Here is a 17,229-nt window from a genome sequence, read left to right on the forward strand (position 1 = left end):
TAATGACCCTTCCTTGTTCATTAGTGTCTACGCGGTCAATCATAACACATCAGAAATGAGTTTAGCATTCAGGCGCAGGACAATTGACCTTGTGTGTGCCCTTCCTCACCAGCGAGCTGTCACAGGGCTTCATCCAAATTGAGGCAATTAGCTGCGATGTGTCTCCCCCATTAAGCTGAGTGTCTCCACTGTGTCCTAATGACAGCAGCAGGACATGGCCTAATCAGCCGCACCGTCTACCCAGAGTTCACATCCACTCCTAGCTGGCACACCCAGGAAGAAGAAGAACTGGGGGTCCCAGCCAAAAAACATCTACAACCAGGCAGCATGAGGAATACATTTTCAGACAAACAGCAGCGCTGAAGCTACAGGAGGGTCAGATAAGAGAAAACAGGTTTGACTCAGCGTATAAGTAGTCCAATATCCGTTTGGGTGCAACATAAACCAAACTCTTAGCTAAGCCAGTGGCCCTTCCCTCCCCTCACAATATTTGTCTTGTTATAAGTTTAATGATGTAAAGAAATGCCTATTTAAACAAACATGTGGCTAGCAACAGCACCGTTTAGCACTGCATTTCTGTATCTGTGCTGGAAGTGATCCCCTACTCTTCTTGTGGAGCTGTGGGAATCAAAATAAGTGCCATTGACTCTCTGGAAGCCGGCGTGACACTCTACAAATCACCATTGTAAAGATTAAGGCAGATGGAGCGATAGTCATCCTGCATTATCAGCGTTTTTAAAAAGGAAATGAGAAAAAATATTTTGACAAAACAGAAACACGTTTGCACCATGCAAATTGCAATACATATTACTCAGTATGCCATGGTCTTACAGGAAATGTTTTTTGTTGTTTATGTCATATGCTTGAAAAACTGCATACTGAGAGGAATCAACAAGCAAGATTTTATGCAGTGACAATAATTATCAAGTCCATACCGGAACGTTATATAATTCATCCTACACCATGAAGACACACAGAACACAACTCTGGCCAAAGCTTGTGCTTCACTTTAAAACAGCATGACTCTTATGTATCATCTTCATCAGTGTTGGTTCACCCAAATTCCTACTGCTGCTCCTTGGCTTGGATTTCAATGTATTTTAAGGTGGTACAGAGTTTACACATCTTCAAAACTAAATAGGCATTGAGCCCCTTGGTAGCTGAACGGTTACAGTGCATGCTGTATAACTGCAATGTCCAGGGTTCAATTCTAGCATTAAAGCCTTTGTTGCATATCATACCCCTCTATCTGTCTCCACCCATTTTCAGTCAGCCTCTACAAGGGCAAAAAAGAAAAAAAAAAGAAAAAGCAGTATTCAAATTGAAGCATGTTTTAATTTCGTCATTGTGGTCTTAGCTGTCCTCCACGTCTCTGGTAACCCTGCCCAGAGTCTTCCTGTTCAAATGTTAAACTTTAACCATTCATGTGAAGGCAGGGTTTGATTTATATTCGGAGCATCTACCCTAGATGGCTGCTGCGCCATTAATATAGTCTCTCCCAAATGGTAATTACTCTCACTGCCAGAGGGCGGGGACAAAATTGCAGTACTCCAGCTTTAACCAAATGTACAATGTTAACATTAGCTGAACATTTTGGCCATAACAAGGTCTATATTAACCAACATATGTTAACATTAGCTGCTATCATTGGCAATAGCAAGGTCTTTAACCAAATGTACAATGCTGACATTAGCCGCCAACTCTGGCCATAACATTGTCTATGTTCAAAAATACATTGTGCAAAATTAGCTGTTTATTTTGGGCATAACAAGGTCTATGTTAACCAAATGTGTGTCGTGCCTATTGCTCCTTTCAATGGAGCATAGGCTGTTGACCATAGTTACCTGTATTAGGCTTTCCAACTGTGTCCATGTTTGCCCAGTCTGCTTGATGTCAGTCTTGAGGTCCTTTCACCGGGTTGTCTGTACTCTGCCAGAGATCATTGTTGCTGATGTTATCTAACCAGTGGTTGCTCATGCTCTGACTGTGGTCATAGTTATCCTCCCCGTCTCTGTTATCCAAATGTACAATGTTAACAATAGCTGCTAATCTTTGCCATAACATCAATGTTAAATATATGTGCAATGTTAATACTAGCTTTCACCATAAAGAGATCAATATTTATCAAACATACATTAATATTAGTTGCTTAATTCGGCCATATCTACTGTACTTTTATATACCAAATGTACTTTAGTATTAGCTGCTAACTTTGGCCATGAACAAATCAATGTTAAATAAATGTACAATATGAATATCAACTGCTAAATGTGGCCATAACCAGGTCTATGTTAAGTAAATATACATTGTTAAAATTAGCTACTAACTTCAGCCATAACAAGGTCTATGTTAACCAAATGGACAATGTCAATATTAGCTGCTAACTTTGGCCATAACAGTGTTTATATTAATCAAACAAATGTCATTAGCTGCAAAATGTTGGCCATACCATCTATTATTACATACATCGTTAAAATTAGCTGCTAAATTTGGCCACAACGCTTTCTATATTTACCAAATGTTACTAGCTTCTAACTTTGACCATAACTTGGTCTACACCAATCAAACGTCCATTCATTTTAGCTGCTACATTTGACCATAACCAGATCTAGGTTAACAAAATATACATTGATAATATTAGCTGCTAACTTTAGTCATAACGTCTATCTTATTGCTCCTTTTCATGAAGCGTAGGTTGTTGACCATAGTTTGCTAGATTCTCCATGGCTTTACTTTACAGCTGTTGCCATGTCACCCCCCTCAGCTTGATGTCAGTTTTGAGGTTCCTTCAACTATTTTTGGGCCAGCCTCTTTCTTGTGGAGTCGGGGTTCCATCGAAGGGCCTGCCTGATGATGCTGAAATAGGGTTTCCAGAGTGTGTATCTGATCCATCCGCATCGTCTTCTCTTGATCTTCTCTTTCACAGGTTGTTTGCCTGTTCTCTCCATCAATCAATCATCAAAGTTAAATATATTTACAATGTTACTATTAGCTGCTAACTTTAGGAATAACTAGGTCTATATTAATCAAACATACAGTAATATTAGCAGTTAAACTTTGCTTCTACAGGTTCTCTGCTAGATATCATTGAATCTGACCAGTGGATTATCAAGATCAGGCAACTTTACTTTTTTCATTGTGTTCTTGGTTGCCTACACATCTTTGCTAACTTTTGCCATAATAACATTAATGTTAAATAAATACAATCTTATTATTAGCTACTAACCTTGGCCATAACAAGGTCTACGTTAACCAAATGTACATTGTTAATATTAGATGCTGACTTTAGCCATAACTTGGTCTATATTAATCAAACATATCTTAATATTAGCTGCTAAATTTGGCCATGACGAGGTCTATGTTATCATAAAATACATTGTTAATATTAGCTGCTAACTCTGGCCATAATGAGGTCTATATTAAACCAAATGTACCACATTAATATTAGCTGCTAACTTTAGCCATAACGAGGTCTATGTTAACAAAATGTAAAATGACAATATTAGCTGCTTACCATGACCATAACAATGTCGTTGTTGAAAGCTGAGTGTGGGACTTTCACATATAAAGGATGGTCCATTACATTCAAGCCCATGCCGAACGAGTTCACACAATAGTAAGCTCATCGCCTCCAGGAAAAGCTCTCGTATCTTGCAGTATAATGACGTTTTCGTATCCTGTGTCCGTGGCAATGTGTACAATGTTAACATTAGCCATAACAAGATCTTTGTTAACATTAACATCACATTTACTTTTTGCCAATGGTGGAATAATACAATGTAACATTAGCTGCCTTTGCTGGCCATACCAATGCCAACGTATTTTAAACAGTGTGAAAACTACATACTAAAACAAGATCTGCAATATTTAAGCAATCGGCGATTTTACTTCATTTACTATTTGCTGTGTATGCATTATCCCTGCTTTGTTGACATAGCCGGGCAATCCCAAGACTAGCAAAGAAAAATAATGAAATGCCAATAATATTACCTGCTAACTATAAACGCTACGATAAAGGCTAAATGACACAGCTAATCTTCCATGCCTAAACACATGGAGGAGGTTCCTGCCCACACAACTTTTCCCTACAAGCTCACTGGAACACAATTGTTGAGGCTCAATGCAAAAGCAATCATTTCAATCTATGATTTAGGAAAGCTTTTCTGGTGGCGCTACTCATATGCTAACTGCTAACTGCTCCTTTTCAGTAAAAGAAAACAAAAGAAACCTACAAACCAAATTAAAGTGCAAGGTTAAGACTTACCCATTAAGATGCTCCAAGTAGGAAGAAGTGTTCCTTTAAAGTAATCCTCAGAGAAATCTAACAGTTATGTACCTGAGTTTGTGAGCATGTAGCCATGTGACCAGTGCTACTTCAAATGTCTGCAATCAGTCTAGAGTAACAGGTGTTTCACATTTAGTAATTGACACACAGGTAACCGCTCCCCCTAGTTGACAACACAGGTAGCCACTCCCAGAAACAGCTACATCACTCATGGTTTCAGAGGTTTTACTTTGTAATTCAAATGGGCATGTATATTGTCATCTTAAAGCATGAATCATACCATTTACTTTAATGTATGATACTTCTACCTATCTCCTTCCAGCAAGGAGTTATTAATACCCATGATCCTTTGCAATCACTGGGGCATTTTAGGTCTGTCACCAAATAGGAAGGTCCAGGAATTATCATTTGAGGTAAGGAAAAAGAGAAGAATAGAGAAAATTTAATTTTTAGTAATATAAAAATGTAGTATTACCATGAAATGTAACAAAGTGAGTTACAGAGCTTGTTGGTGTAACATTATTTGTGCCTGCCTTATTTGTCTGTGTGTGTGTTTGTGTGTGTGTGTGTGTGTGTGTGTGTTTCTGTGAATGAAATAATAGCTTGTCTTGTTTAGCGGGTAGTTAACAGTGAAAAAGGCTAATAGGCCTGACCTGCCGCTCACCCCGGAGCAGCAGAAACAGAATGAGAAAGAAAAACAGAGGGAAGAGGAGCCTGTATTCTTCTTGTGCACGAACGAGAAGGGTGAACGAGGGAACGAACCAGCGCCGGGTGGCGGATTAATTTAGATTGTGCCCCTCTGAAGAATGGAGGGAGAGATGGAGGGAGGGACGGCTGGGAGGCTCCTGTCAATAGGGCCGCTGATGGGAAGAGAGAGGAACAGAGGGAAGAGAAGACGCAGATGCAGAGAAAATGTCTGCACATGTTTCCGTTTGAGTCTAATAAAACTAAATTGTTCATTTTACAGTTTTGTGTTTTTACTTTAGCTGCCTTGTCATATCAAGATGCATGTCCACTGGAGGGTCTAAGGATAGAGGATACTGTATGCTGTGCAGTTTGTAAAACAAATTTGTAACAAATATACACTATAAACGTAAAAAGGGCTGTACATTAGCAGTTAAATTAGTTAATATATCACAAACTGTAATGCACAACTGTAAAAAATGAACTTCAGTTAATCATAAAAACTGAGCATTACTACAGTTTGTAGAGCACATTTGTGATTTTGGGTCGTATAATTAAAACTGACTTGTGTTGACAAGATACAGAGTTTAGGTTGATGTTAATCTTATTTTCATAGTTCTGTCCATTATTTATGACAAATTGTTGTAAGTTGATGTTAATGCTGGATCCCTACGTGACATAAAGAACATAAACTAGACTTTTAGTCTTCATCTTTGTAATACTTTAAACACGGCATAAGCATCAACTGCAGTTGTGTTTCAAAGCACAAGAGTGATTTTACTACACCAGGGTCTGACAGCCTGTCCTTGGTATTCCTGGTTCTCTCGTGCCTCCCTCACCTCCATTGTACACCTCCAGGTGGAGCAGCGAGGCAAAGCTCTGCCCCTGGCTGGAGAAGGAGCAGCTGCTGCCGGGCGCAGAGCTCTTCATCTCCCACCGGAGCTCAGCTTGCAGGTTGAAGTCGTCTTGCGAAGCCGGATCTGGGTCTGTCTGCGGTGGGTTGGTTGCTGCCCAAGGCCCCGCTAGAGTCTGAGCTGAAGGAGTTTCTGGTGAACCTACATGATTTCCAAATTAAGTGTGAACGTTGAAAGCTCTGTTTACGGACAATGCTGCAAAAGCTATCTGTTGTCCCTGATGTTTTACTATGATTCTTTATGTTTTATTTTAAAACCTGTCAACAACATACGCATCAATGAAACATCTGTTAGTGAAAGTACACAGAAAATCTGATGGAGTAAAACATGATGCGGAGTGATGGATTGTGCAACAGGAGGTTCAACTCTATCACTCCAAACAAGGCCGACAAAAACTTCCTGCAGCCGTTGTGTATTTGTTGTTCTAACCTTATCAACTCAATACACCTCAGAGGGGACTAGGCGCTCGACCGGCCCCTCCTCTTCAATAGTTTGGGATGCCAAACCAGGAAGTGACTCCTTATAATAATCACTGATATGTTGTTGTGGAAACAAGCTGTAGCACGTAATGATGGCTTTTCTCGCTCGCTGCCACCGCTGCAGTCATGGCAACCGCCTCACTGCTTTCATCGGCTTCCAGTCGGAAAGAGAAGAGGGGCTGCCAGCTACTGACAGAGCAGGGACAGCCTGGAGTGTGTGTGTGTGTGTGTGTGTGTGTGTGTGTGTGGTTGTGGCATGTAGTCAGATTGATTGGTTAATGTGTGTGTGTGTGGTCAGTGGACAGAGCCGATCACAGAGACGCTGCCTCCAGTCTCAGTGATTTACACACTGATGCTAAACACACACACACACACACACACACACACACACACACACACACACACACACACACACACACACAAACAGTCCGGAAACAGCCTTTAGTACTTTAAGTGTTGATGTTTTAACAAGACAAACACAGATCCCTGATCAGCCTGCCAGAGTCTCTGTTGTCAGACTTTGGTCAAACAACAACAAAGACACTGAGGCACTTTGTTGGAGCACATTGGTCACATGTCAGGATGAATGGCTGGAAAATGTGTATAAAATGATGCACAAGCCTATTAAAACTTCTCCATTTGATGGATACAGCAGTCTTTCCCACATAATGACTTTGCTTAGTATTCCTGGACGGCCCTTCCAACGGCCGCCAAAGTACACACGGCAACTCAGTTCAGCTATTTTTTTTATTATAATCTGTCTGAGACAGCAACGAAAAGACATTTAATACAACTATATAGTCTTATATTTATGACGTTTTATATGAAACATTAATTAGTGTTCAAATTACTTATTCGTGTAGACCACATTTCACCGACCTGTGTAATATGACTTTGGAGAAAAACGTTGACGATAACCAATATCGTCTCTCTGTCAACCTAACACTGAACAAACCACCGTTTTGTGACCCGTCGATGTTGTAACCTCATGTTAGGCGGTTGAAAAGACGGCAAAAATAGGTCTTAGATGTTCAGACCGTATATCACCCAGTTGAAATCAACGTTCAAATCCCCGTTGGTGCCCCGTTAGTTTTCCTATCACTAGAGGGGTCTACTGACAATCTACATGCTCTGCAGAGAAACATGAAGACTGAATTTCTGAATAGAATCAATCAGTTCACAAACGATTAGTAGGCCTGTGCATAGATTTGTCCCAAACTGATGCATTCAAGTTAACTCTGATAAAATAGTCTTTCTATGTTCTCAGACCAAGAGCAAACTCTTCAACGTGTAAGAAGCCTAGCCAGTAAGGATAGCTACCGTATAAATTATTGTTAGAATACACCTGGGATGTCGAGGTCAGCACACTGTACACTGGGTGTGCCTCCTTCCTCGGACACATGCGAGACAAAATCAAGCATCAAGACAAAAGATGAAGTCTAAATCCACAGTGGTCAAACTTTGCTTCTCTTCGAACAAAAAAAATAGTGTCTAATTCAAAAGATTACATTCAATCAGAGTAAACTCTCATTTTTGTTCTTTGCTGTTCTGTGTGAACATACACACACACCTACACACACACACACACACACACACACACACACACACACACACACACACACACACACACACACACCACCCAGTGGTTAGTGGTTACCAGGCGGGCTTACTGGTGCGGAACAGAGGACCAGTAAGGGGGTCTGAGATGCTAACTGACAGGCCCAGTGTCTGATGGGGCAGAGGGGCCTGAGAGGGGTGTGGAGGGGTGGTGGTGTTCTTATTAGGCAGCGCTGCGTGGGCTTTGACCTCTCACACACTTCATGAGTTCACTTAATGAAGCCCTGAGCCTCAGCGCCCCTCTCTAGTCCCTCCAGCCTCACATGTGTAATACAGTCGCGACAATCAGCAGTCAGGGATTCTTCCTAAGTTAAGGTGAGCTCTCTCTCAAAAAAAAAAAAGAGTTGAGACAACTGAGGGTTTTCAGTTTGGAAGTGGCCACAGCTGTCCACAATTTGGTTGTGTGTAAAAAAAAAAGAATGCATCAAGGTCAAATGCAACACTTGATTTTTGACAAATGTCTGTGATGATGTTGGTGTCAAACTGGTGTCAAAGCAAACACACGCAAACACACACACACACACACACACACACACACACACACACACACACACACACAAAAACCGCTCTTGAAAGCACAAACTTCAATTAGGTAAATCTATAACTGCATGTCAGGTTCCTCTTGTATTACCGTGACAACACTTTACCCTTTTTCTTTTGTCTTTTCTGGAACTAGAAGTACTATTTATTCAAGCATTGTTCGCAAGTATTTTCATGTTGATACACTTATTTGCTTAATACAACTACTTTCCTGATGGCAATTGTTGATGGATATTTAATATGATATTAGCTGTGATGAATTCTGACGAAACAAACAGCATAAAGGTGTGTTCAGGTTTATAGTATATCATATGACTGTAGTATTTTTGAAGTCTGTGGGTACTCCTGTCTTCCCCTCAGGCCAGATCTGTCTCTTTGTGTATTTCCAAAGACTTTATAAGCAGTCAGGCCGCCTCAAACTTTCACTTGAACACACCTTAGTTGTCCCAGAACCTCCTGTATCAGCTATAACAATTTGTCCATGCTAATGGGTTTGTCTTTTACTTTTTTTTGTTTTAGGTATTTTTGCCACAGCTTGGACACTCTGGTAGTCATGTGTCCTCTGTGGTTAAAGTCATGAAACTCAGCATGCAGCTCTGCTTCCAGGTCAGCAGAGCGGTTTTTCTCCCTCCTGTCTATCTCTTGACCCCCCTCTGCGTCAGCCGGGTTATGTCAGCTTAGCATTGAGTTAGCTATGTTGCGTATTAAAAAGGACTTAGCAGCATGCCAGGTCCTTCCGTCCAGAGCCATGGACACCATCCCCCCCCTGACTGCTCTGTAACTACCTAACAGGGATTAAGTATTCAAAAGCGAGCAGGTGATCAGAACTTTTAGGGACACCGCTCAGCCATTTGGTACTTTTTCTGATTTTGAGTTCTCTTAACCGACTACATTGACTGTTTCCATGCTACATTAGAAGGGCATCCTAATTTTTTTCTTACTATGATCAACAATAAAACTCTTTTTTTTGCTGCTAGAAGACAAAGACTTATCAATGTATAAATGTATCACTTACAGCCATTTAAAATCACTATAACAAACACTACTAATATACATAATTACTATAGTTCTGATTGACACATTGCTAATGTTGAAGCATGATGTCGGTATTTGGTAACCTGGTTAGGAATTTGCTGTGAACTTTTTACTTTAGACATTTTGTACATGACAGAAGTAATTATTTAACAACTACAGGGGAAGACCACGTAAAACCCAATCCTGTGCCAAGAGGGATTGAGAAATAGTTCTTCAACTCAAACAGTATATGCCTTTTAACGATATATAAACCAGAAAGCACTCAGATAATTGGATCAAAGGGTTTGATTTGTAAAATGCAGGGTGTCATGACATGACTGGAATGTTTCATCAACTCCAATGTAATGTGCTCTAGGGGAGGGTGATAACTGCCGCAGATTACTGATAATAAAAAAAGATGGTTGCACAACGAAATTATCGGAGCGCAGAGTAAACATCAAATGAAGAGCCAGACTGTGAGAACCACAAATGAGTGCCGACGGACTTGAAATCTTCAACAATGTCTACAATGATAATAATTCAACTTGATTTATAGAACTCGAAAGCACAAACAGAATGGCAGATGAACAAAAAGTGAAATATGGGAGAGATAAAGACATCAAGCATGATCAAGATCAACTCAAATAATAATCACATTGTTGATCCTTTTTTTATTTGCTGAGTTAGTTGGGTGGTTTGCAATCCTACATTAATTAAAAAGAAAAGACCAATTGGGTCTATTGTACACCACAATGTACATTGTGTACCTGTACACACAGGGACAGACAATCATTTTGATATTTGAAGTTATGACCATTTAGATTTGTCATGTTGCTGTAGCGCTACACGTAGATATCAAAGTGTGAGTGTGTGTGTTGTGTGTGTGTGTGTGTCTTTTAACCGTTGAAACAGGATTGCATTGTCCAATTGCTACAGAAGTGTATGTCAAATGGTGAGGCTTTCCATTGCTTTTTGTAAAGGCACATATTATCACAATGAGAACCTTTAAATGTATTTACAGAGCACTTTAATCCAAATCACCCATTTACACCCTCACCAGGGAGCTCATGACTCGCTCTTCCTGCTGAGTCGCAGTTGCCTTCACTTGGGTCAAAACTTGAAACACCAAGCCTCTATTTCGCTAACTTGGCTACCTCTATTTCAAAAGACCTTTATTCTGATTCGCTGAACGATTGGCTGGGTTACAATCGCCGCCACTGGTAGGCTGCTGGTTACGCGCTGACATCAGCAGGAACCGCAGGAAGAAGCCTGGAGGTTCCAGAGAAGCTGCTGAACTTTCCGTGCTCTCAGGCATTTATGATTGACGATGAATTATAGGCTTTCATGTTGGCGTGGAAGCTTGCACAGTCAAGTGTGTGTGTGTGTGTGTGTGTGTGTGTATAAACGTTTATATATTTGAATTTATTATTACGTATTGTTAGCTGTTATTGTGTGTGTGTGTGTGTGTATTTCGTCAGTCGCTGTTTGTTATTTGCCTCCTGGCTGCAGGTGTGACCAGCTGTGCCTGCACTTTTGGGTAGTACAACTTTATGGTAAAAAGGAGTGTGTTTACCTGCACGAAGGTCTGTGTGCGTGTGAAGAAATCCTTTAATTAACAGTGGTGATACCACGAAACATGTCATTATAAGTGCAAACCCCTCCATTTAAAGTTCAACTTGAGTAAAAGTCAACAAGTATTGAAAGAAGAATGGTGGCGGTCAGACTGATGTACAAAGTTCTTCATCTGACTGCAGCTCTGCTTACAATGCATGCAGTAAATATAAAGAAATTAGAGGCTTGAGGCAAAAAAGTGATATAAAGCTGACGTGTTTTTGATAATTATCTGCAGTTTCAGCCAGTTCACATTCCCAAAGCGTCAAATACGGACGCTTTTCTTGTCCCTCGGCGTCTGATACCGACGCACAAGGCAGCCTTTAGCATCGGTATGAGACGCACTAGGCTTTCAAGTAACTACAATGTAAGTTAGATGGATAACCACTTGATCTTTAGTTGAACTTCATCCATTTTTATATGAGGACTGTGGATTTGTGCCCCATCACTTGCATCACTAATCATATCAGGAAGGTACCGTACCGAAGAGACCCAGTTCTTGTATTTTGAATCAATGTTAAACCTGCATGTTTGTGTTTGTGCTTGCCTTACTTTGTGCTTGAAACCTGTTTTGTGTGTGTGTGTGTGTGTGTTCCTGTATCAGATCTAACAATGCGTGTGTTTGTGTGGCTCAGATCTGTCAGCAGCGGGGTTTCTGTCCCCGGAGTCCAGGGGGATTTGCTCCCCAGGTTTGTTGACTGACCAGAAGGTCTCAGGCTTAAAACCCGCCTTGACCTTTGACCTCGACACTAATTACATATAGCCCGAGTGCTGACGGCTATAATACACCCTGGGATGAATAGAAAGCCTCCCAAGGTTGTCTACAAAAGACACGGAAGCTGCAGAGCCCAAGACGCCTTGAACCTTTAAGCCCGGCCTGAGACCCACGACTGTGAGGGGAACTGGTGATCACTGGAGGGACGAAGGCGTTTCCAAAAGAATTAACATGACCTTTGTTCTGCTATAATCCCACAGACAAATAATATGATGTCACGATGATAAGGTGGCGTTACGGAAAGCGGGTCATGATTGTTCGGCGTCAGGGGGGTCGCGGTGGGGTTTTTGGGGCCTCAATTAGAAAATACTTTCATGCAAAAAACGTCACCCAATTAAATCTAAATCTACATGCAAGTAGAGATTCATACAAAAGGTGATGCTGACTTCAGTTTTTAATACATATACAGCACTCATGTTCATGTTTAAAAAGAAACACAAAGCTGGCACCATACACTCATACTATACACCGGGCATCGCTCAAATGGCGGAACGTGGTCCGATCTGAACCCGTGACCGATTTGTGATAAATTAACGAGAATATAAAATAACCGTCACAGATTGTTGTTTCCCCCCCATCCCCGACAGATGCAACTGATCCAATTAATATGGCAATATCTTCACTCAATTGAGCCAATCAAATTTCGTCGTGGTCCAACCAAAGTAGCACCTCACTCTTTGACCATGTTTGGATCGACTTACAGCTGTGAGGTCATTTCTCCACTATGAACATAAAAAAAACAACAAAGTACCATTCCAGGCATACCAGTGATGGTCATGAGAATGGCACTAACTACTGGCAGGGCACACACAGCCCCTCTTCTCTCACTAGGAAAGGAAGTAGAAACAAATTTAAACATAAACATAAAGAGAAGAGGAGCTACTCAAAGCTCTGTTTGCGCTTTTTATTTATTTTGTCCAGAAGATTCTGTCTCCCTTTGAAATGTCGGCCTTATTGTTGTGTCAGGACAAAATGCATTCCTGGTAAAGATAGATATTTCAATGGGTCTGTATGTTAAAATATCCTACTTTGAAAATTAACCAAAGAAAATGCTGAGTTGTCATTCCATTAGTGATCTTTTTGATGTGTTTTACGTACTGATATATATATATTTGTAAAGATCATTTTGTGTCCATTCTGTCTTTGAGATAGAGAGAGGGGCAGACATGCAGCAAACGGGTCGGATTTGAACCCGGGCTGCAGCGTTAAGGTCTCAGCCTTGGTTCATGGGGCACCCACTCCACCAGGTGAGCTGGGCACCCCGTCTGCACTCTTGTTACTTACTTTAAACCCAACTATTTTTCTGAAACCTAAGCGGTTTTGTTGCTCTAATCTAACTGCGGCCGTTTCACAGTAACTATGTGGCGTAAATTGCCAAAAAACGTATCATGACACACAGAATGTTCTTAAAATGTTGTGCTGTTTATACGCCTTGCCAGGAGATCAGGTTGGCTAATGACAATTTGATTTGAATTTGAAATTCACAGAGAGGTTGTGCAACATTTGAAATGGAAACATAACAATTGACTTGACTTTGTTTTACATCTATGCATCTAAAGACGTATTAATCTCTTGAATGGCTCTTTAAGATATTATTGTACTATTATTCTACAGTTTTTTTGAATTTGTCTTCCCTACATGTTTTTATTTATATAATTCTTGAATTAGTCTGCACTGTTGAATGTATTCCTGTCTGTGTTGTCTCCAATATGAGCTCACTAAAGTATTTTTATATCTTTATTCTAACGTCAATAAGGTTAATTCATCTCAAAAACAAAACCTGAGTTGTAATCACATAACACAACTATGCAGATCATGTGAGATGACTATTAGCAAACCTTATTACAGTGCTTTTTTTTTTTTTCAATAGTTGTCCAGAATCTGAGCCCTGAAGGGCAACACAAACAAGTTGTCACAATAGCTCATTAGGAAACAATCGGGCGTCTGTGTTGTCACAGTGAAGAAAGCTTTCAAATTACATTAACACGGAGGGAATTAAACCTGCGGTCCAGAATCAACACAGACAGCCTGGAAAAGAAAGGACGACTGTTGGAAAAATAATGAGAGAAAGCTGAGATAAAGGAAGGATTGAAGGTTAGGGGCGGATGAAGGTTAAGCTCAAAGCCCAAATTATCCGTGATGACAGACATCGTGCATCGCAGAGGAAAAGATGGGCGTGATAACCTCCAATTAAACCACAACCACAATCCAACCACACTTTTTCTTTTACGTTCTCACCTGCTGGATGTGTGAGACATTGTTTAAGTGTTTGTTGACTCAAACCTGCATTTCATCATGCAGTCATTTTCCAAAATTATGATTGAGCCCCTATGTGGGCGAGCATCCACCCCGCCTAGGAATGAATTCATCAATTTGACCCCACAGGCATTTTAACATTCGCGCAGTTCATATTCATTTCTACTGTCAATGTATTAATATCTTGACTAATGGTAGTAATAATGATAATAATAATAATAATAGTAGTAAGACTTGGATAGGCCTCACATGTGTGAGTCGCATGTGTGAATGTGCATTTGTGTGTTCGTATGTGAAGGTGAGTGCATGTGACACTACTGCATGTATTAGTGTGTGTGTGTGTGTGTGTTAAACATAATTGTATGAAAGTATGCTGAAAGTATGTCAAAGTTGTTGGTGTATGATGTCCTGTGCCGGAGCCTCTCTCTCTGTGTGTGTGTGTGTGTGTGTGTGTGTGTGTGTGTGTGTGTATATCACATGTTGGTGTGTAGCATTCTGCAATATCGCTGTTTTCAAAACACGCCTCACAGAGCAGGTATGCGTCTTCTGCGACGGCAAACAGGTAAGAACAAATCTGCAGCGTCCAGAGGAGATGTGCTGCCTCGGCCGAGGAATCCTTCACATTCTTTCTTTTGTTGTGACTGAGACACAAAAATACACTTTAAATCACCTTCACGTCTCCGCAGACGCTGCTGGAAGCGTCTTCATCTTTTTGTTTGACCACAAATATTAGAGAGGAACTTAAGGTAGATAGATAACGGCGTGATAGCTATATTTATTTTAATTAGTTGAGTGAGCCAGAAGTATGGAGACGCTTAGACAAATGTCGTTAGTTAAATACCAGACCAACCGACGTAGGTCATGAAATGAACAAAGGTGCCTCAGGAGCTATCTGAACTTTGGAGTGACGCCTTTGTTTTCCTTGTTTGCGGCGCAGCAAACATTCTAGTCACAGTTCGGCAAAATGAAGGGTTTAAAATGAGTTGAGGAAAAAAAAAAATGAAGCAGCGCTCTTGCTGCACAATTAAAAAACAAGATGAGTTTAACCTTAAATGAAAGAGTTTAACCAACATGTAGATGCTTGTTTACTCAAATTAAAAAAAGAGGGAGAGGGGTTTGCTCTGTATTCTTTAACACAATGCTGCATAGTTTGCTAGATAGCTAATAAGTCAAGTAGTTGGCATAACTTTACTCATGGTGGCTCAACAGAGCAGCTCTAATTACTCCTCCTTTGAGAAAAAGTTGTCGACTGAATTAATAGAGCGATGTGGCCAAATAATAGAAGATAAAAGGGGGGAAAAAAAGGAAAATGTTTCTGCCTGTTGGCCCAATCTTCCTGTTCAGCTCCATAACTATTTCCATGCTGAACTGGTATTTTGAGACAAATTCAGCATAAAGTCACTTCTTTAACTTTCTTTGACGAACTTAATGATTTTCCTTTTTTATAGTTAAACCTTCTCAATTGGAGTTTAACGTTTCAGTGCAACATAACTCCATTTAATCTAGGTTTAGGGCCAAAAATAAACTGACGCTCAAAGAAAAGATTACATTTAATCTTTCTTAATTTTCTAGATTTTTAAGACATCTGAACATTCTTTCAATGAATTAACCATACCTGCACTGTGGCTATGTACAGCAGCCTGCTGCGTTGTAATCGCTACTAGTTTCATTCATTGAATTTATCAGGACAGACACAGGTAACACCCCCTTTCCAACAGCAAACACAAACACACACCTACACACACACACACACACACACACACACACACACACACACACACACACACTTACACATGCCCTGAATGCTCTGCTAATCAGCACAGTTAGCCTGCTGTCGCCTGTTGCTAATTGAAAGGTTTGTTGTGTAAACACATCAGCACGACTGGCCTGATTCAGCCTCGACCTCCACTCCTCCTTCCCCCGCTCGTTCTTCTCTCGCCTTCCCACCTCTCCTCTCCTCTCCTTGCTCTTAGCTTCCCTTCGCGGACTTTCAGTTGGCACCGCATGATGTGCTGATAGATTTCACGGAGAGTTTCAAGAGCCAGCCATGTTTGGTCCACATGACTCTGACCATGCAAACAGATCGCGCGTGGTGTTTCAGCGAGGACAGCAAACGCATCAGAGTTTCAGTTTAGCCGGCACAGACGGTAGAATCGCAGATGCAAACACAGAAAAAATAAATAACTGTGAGCTGCCGGTCTCAGAGATTGAAGCAGATAAATTGATCCGCGGTTATCTGGCCCCTCAGGACGGAGAGTAAACACAGACAGCAGGCGATCATCAGCGCTATCAGCTCGCTAACTGCTCTGCCGCTGATAACACACAAACACACATATGATAACCCTAAACACACTCATTAGAGAGGAGGATTTTCGGTGACTACTGTTAATCTGTTGGTGGTAGTGGGAGAGACACTTTACAATCACAGATGTTTAACTCATCTGACCTTTTGTCCCCCAATATGATATTCAAACTCAGGCTGGCAAATGCTTACTGCTGCTTGTGACTGTGATTTTTACTACACTAAGATGAGTCTTCATGTAAATGCATGGTGAGACACCCAACAAAGACAAAAGCAACAGCCGTCTGAAAAAAAAAAAAGTGTCATCCGAAGTAAAAGTAATTATTTGAGTCTCCCACCCGGATAAGCTTCCTGCAACAGATGTTTGCGTCAGGTTTGGGTTGCACCTCTTCCGCAGTCATTCCCCATAATGACTCAGTCAAACATTGACAGTAGCAGAGTCACACCAGAGGGATTTGCATACGAGACTGAAATGGATCTGAGCTCATTGAGACAGGTAAGTTGTAAGAGTTTTTTAAATGGCTGCTGTGGTTAGACCTGCCACCCATCACACACACACACACACACACACACACACACACACACACACACACACACACACACACACACACATACACACACACACACACACACAGACTCACCCATGTATGTTTGTAAATGTTTATACATGAAATTCAAAAAGCTCAATTAAAAAGACCTTTCACCAAATTTACAATCCATATTTTTATCTGTAAGATTTTATTTGTGTGTTA

Source organism: Cebidichthys violaceus, unplaced genomic scaffold, assembly GCF_023349555.1.
Source record: "Cebidichthys violaceus isolate CVI_PGR_0920_01 unplaced genomic scaffold, fCebVio1.0.p SCAF_54, whole genome shotgun sequence".
NCBI lineage: Eukaryota > Metazoa > Chordata > Actinopteri > Perciformes > Stichaeidae > Cebidichthys > Cebidichthys violaceus.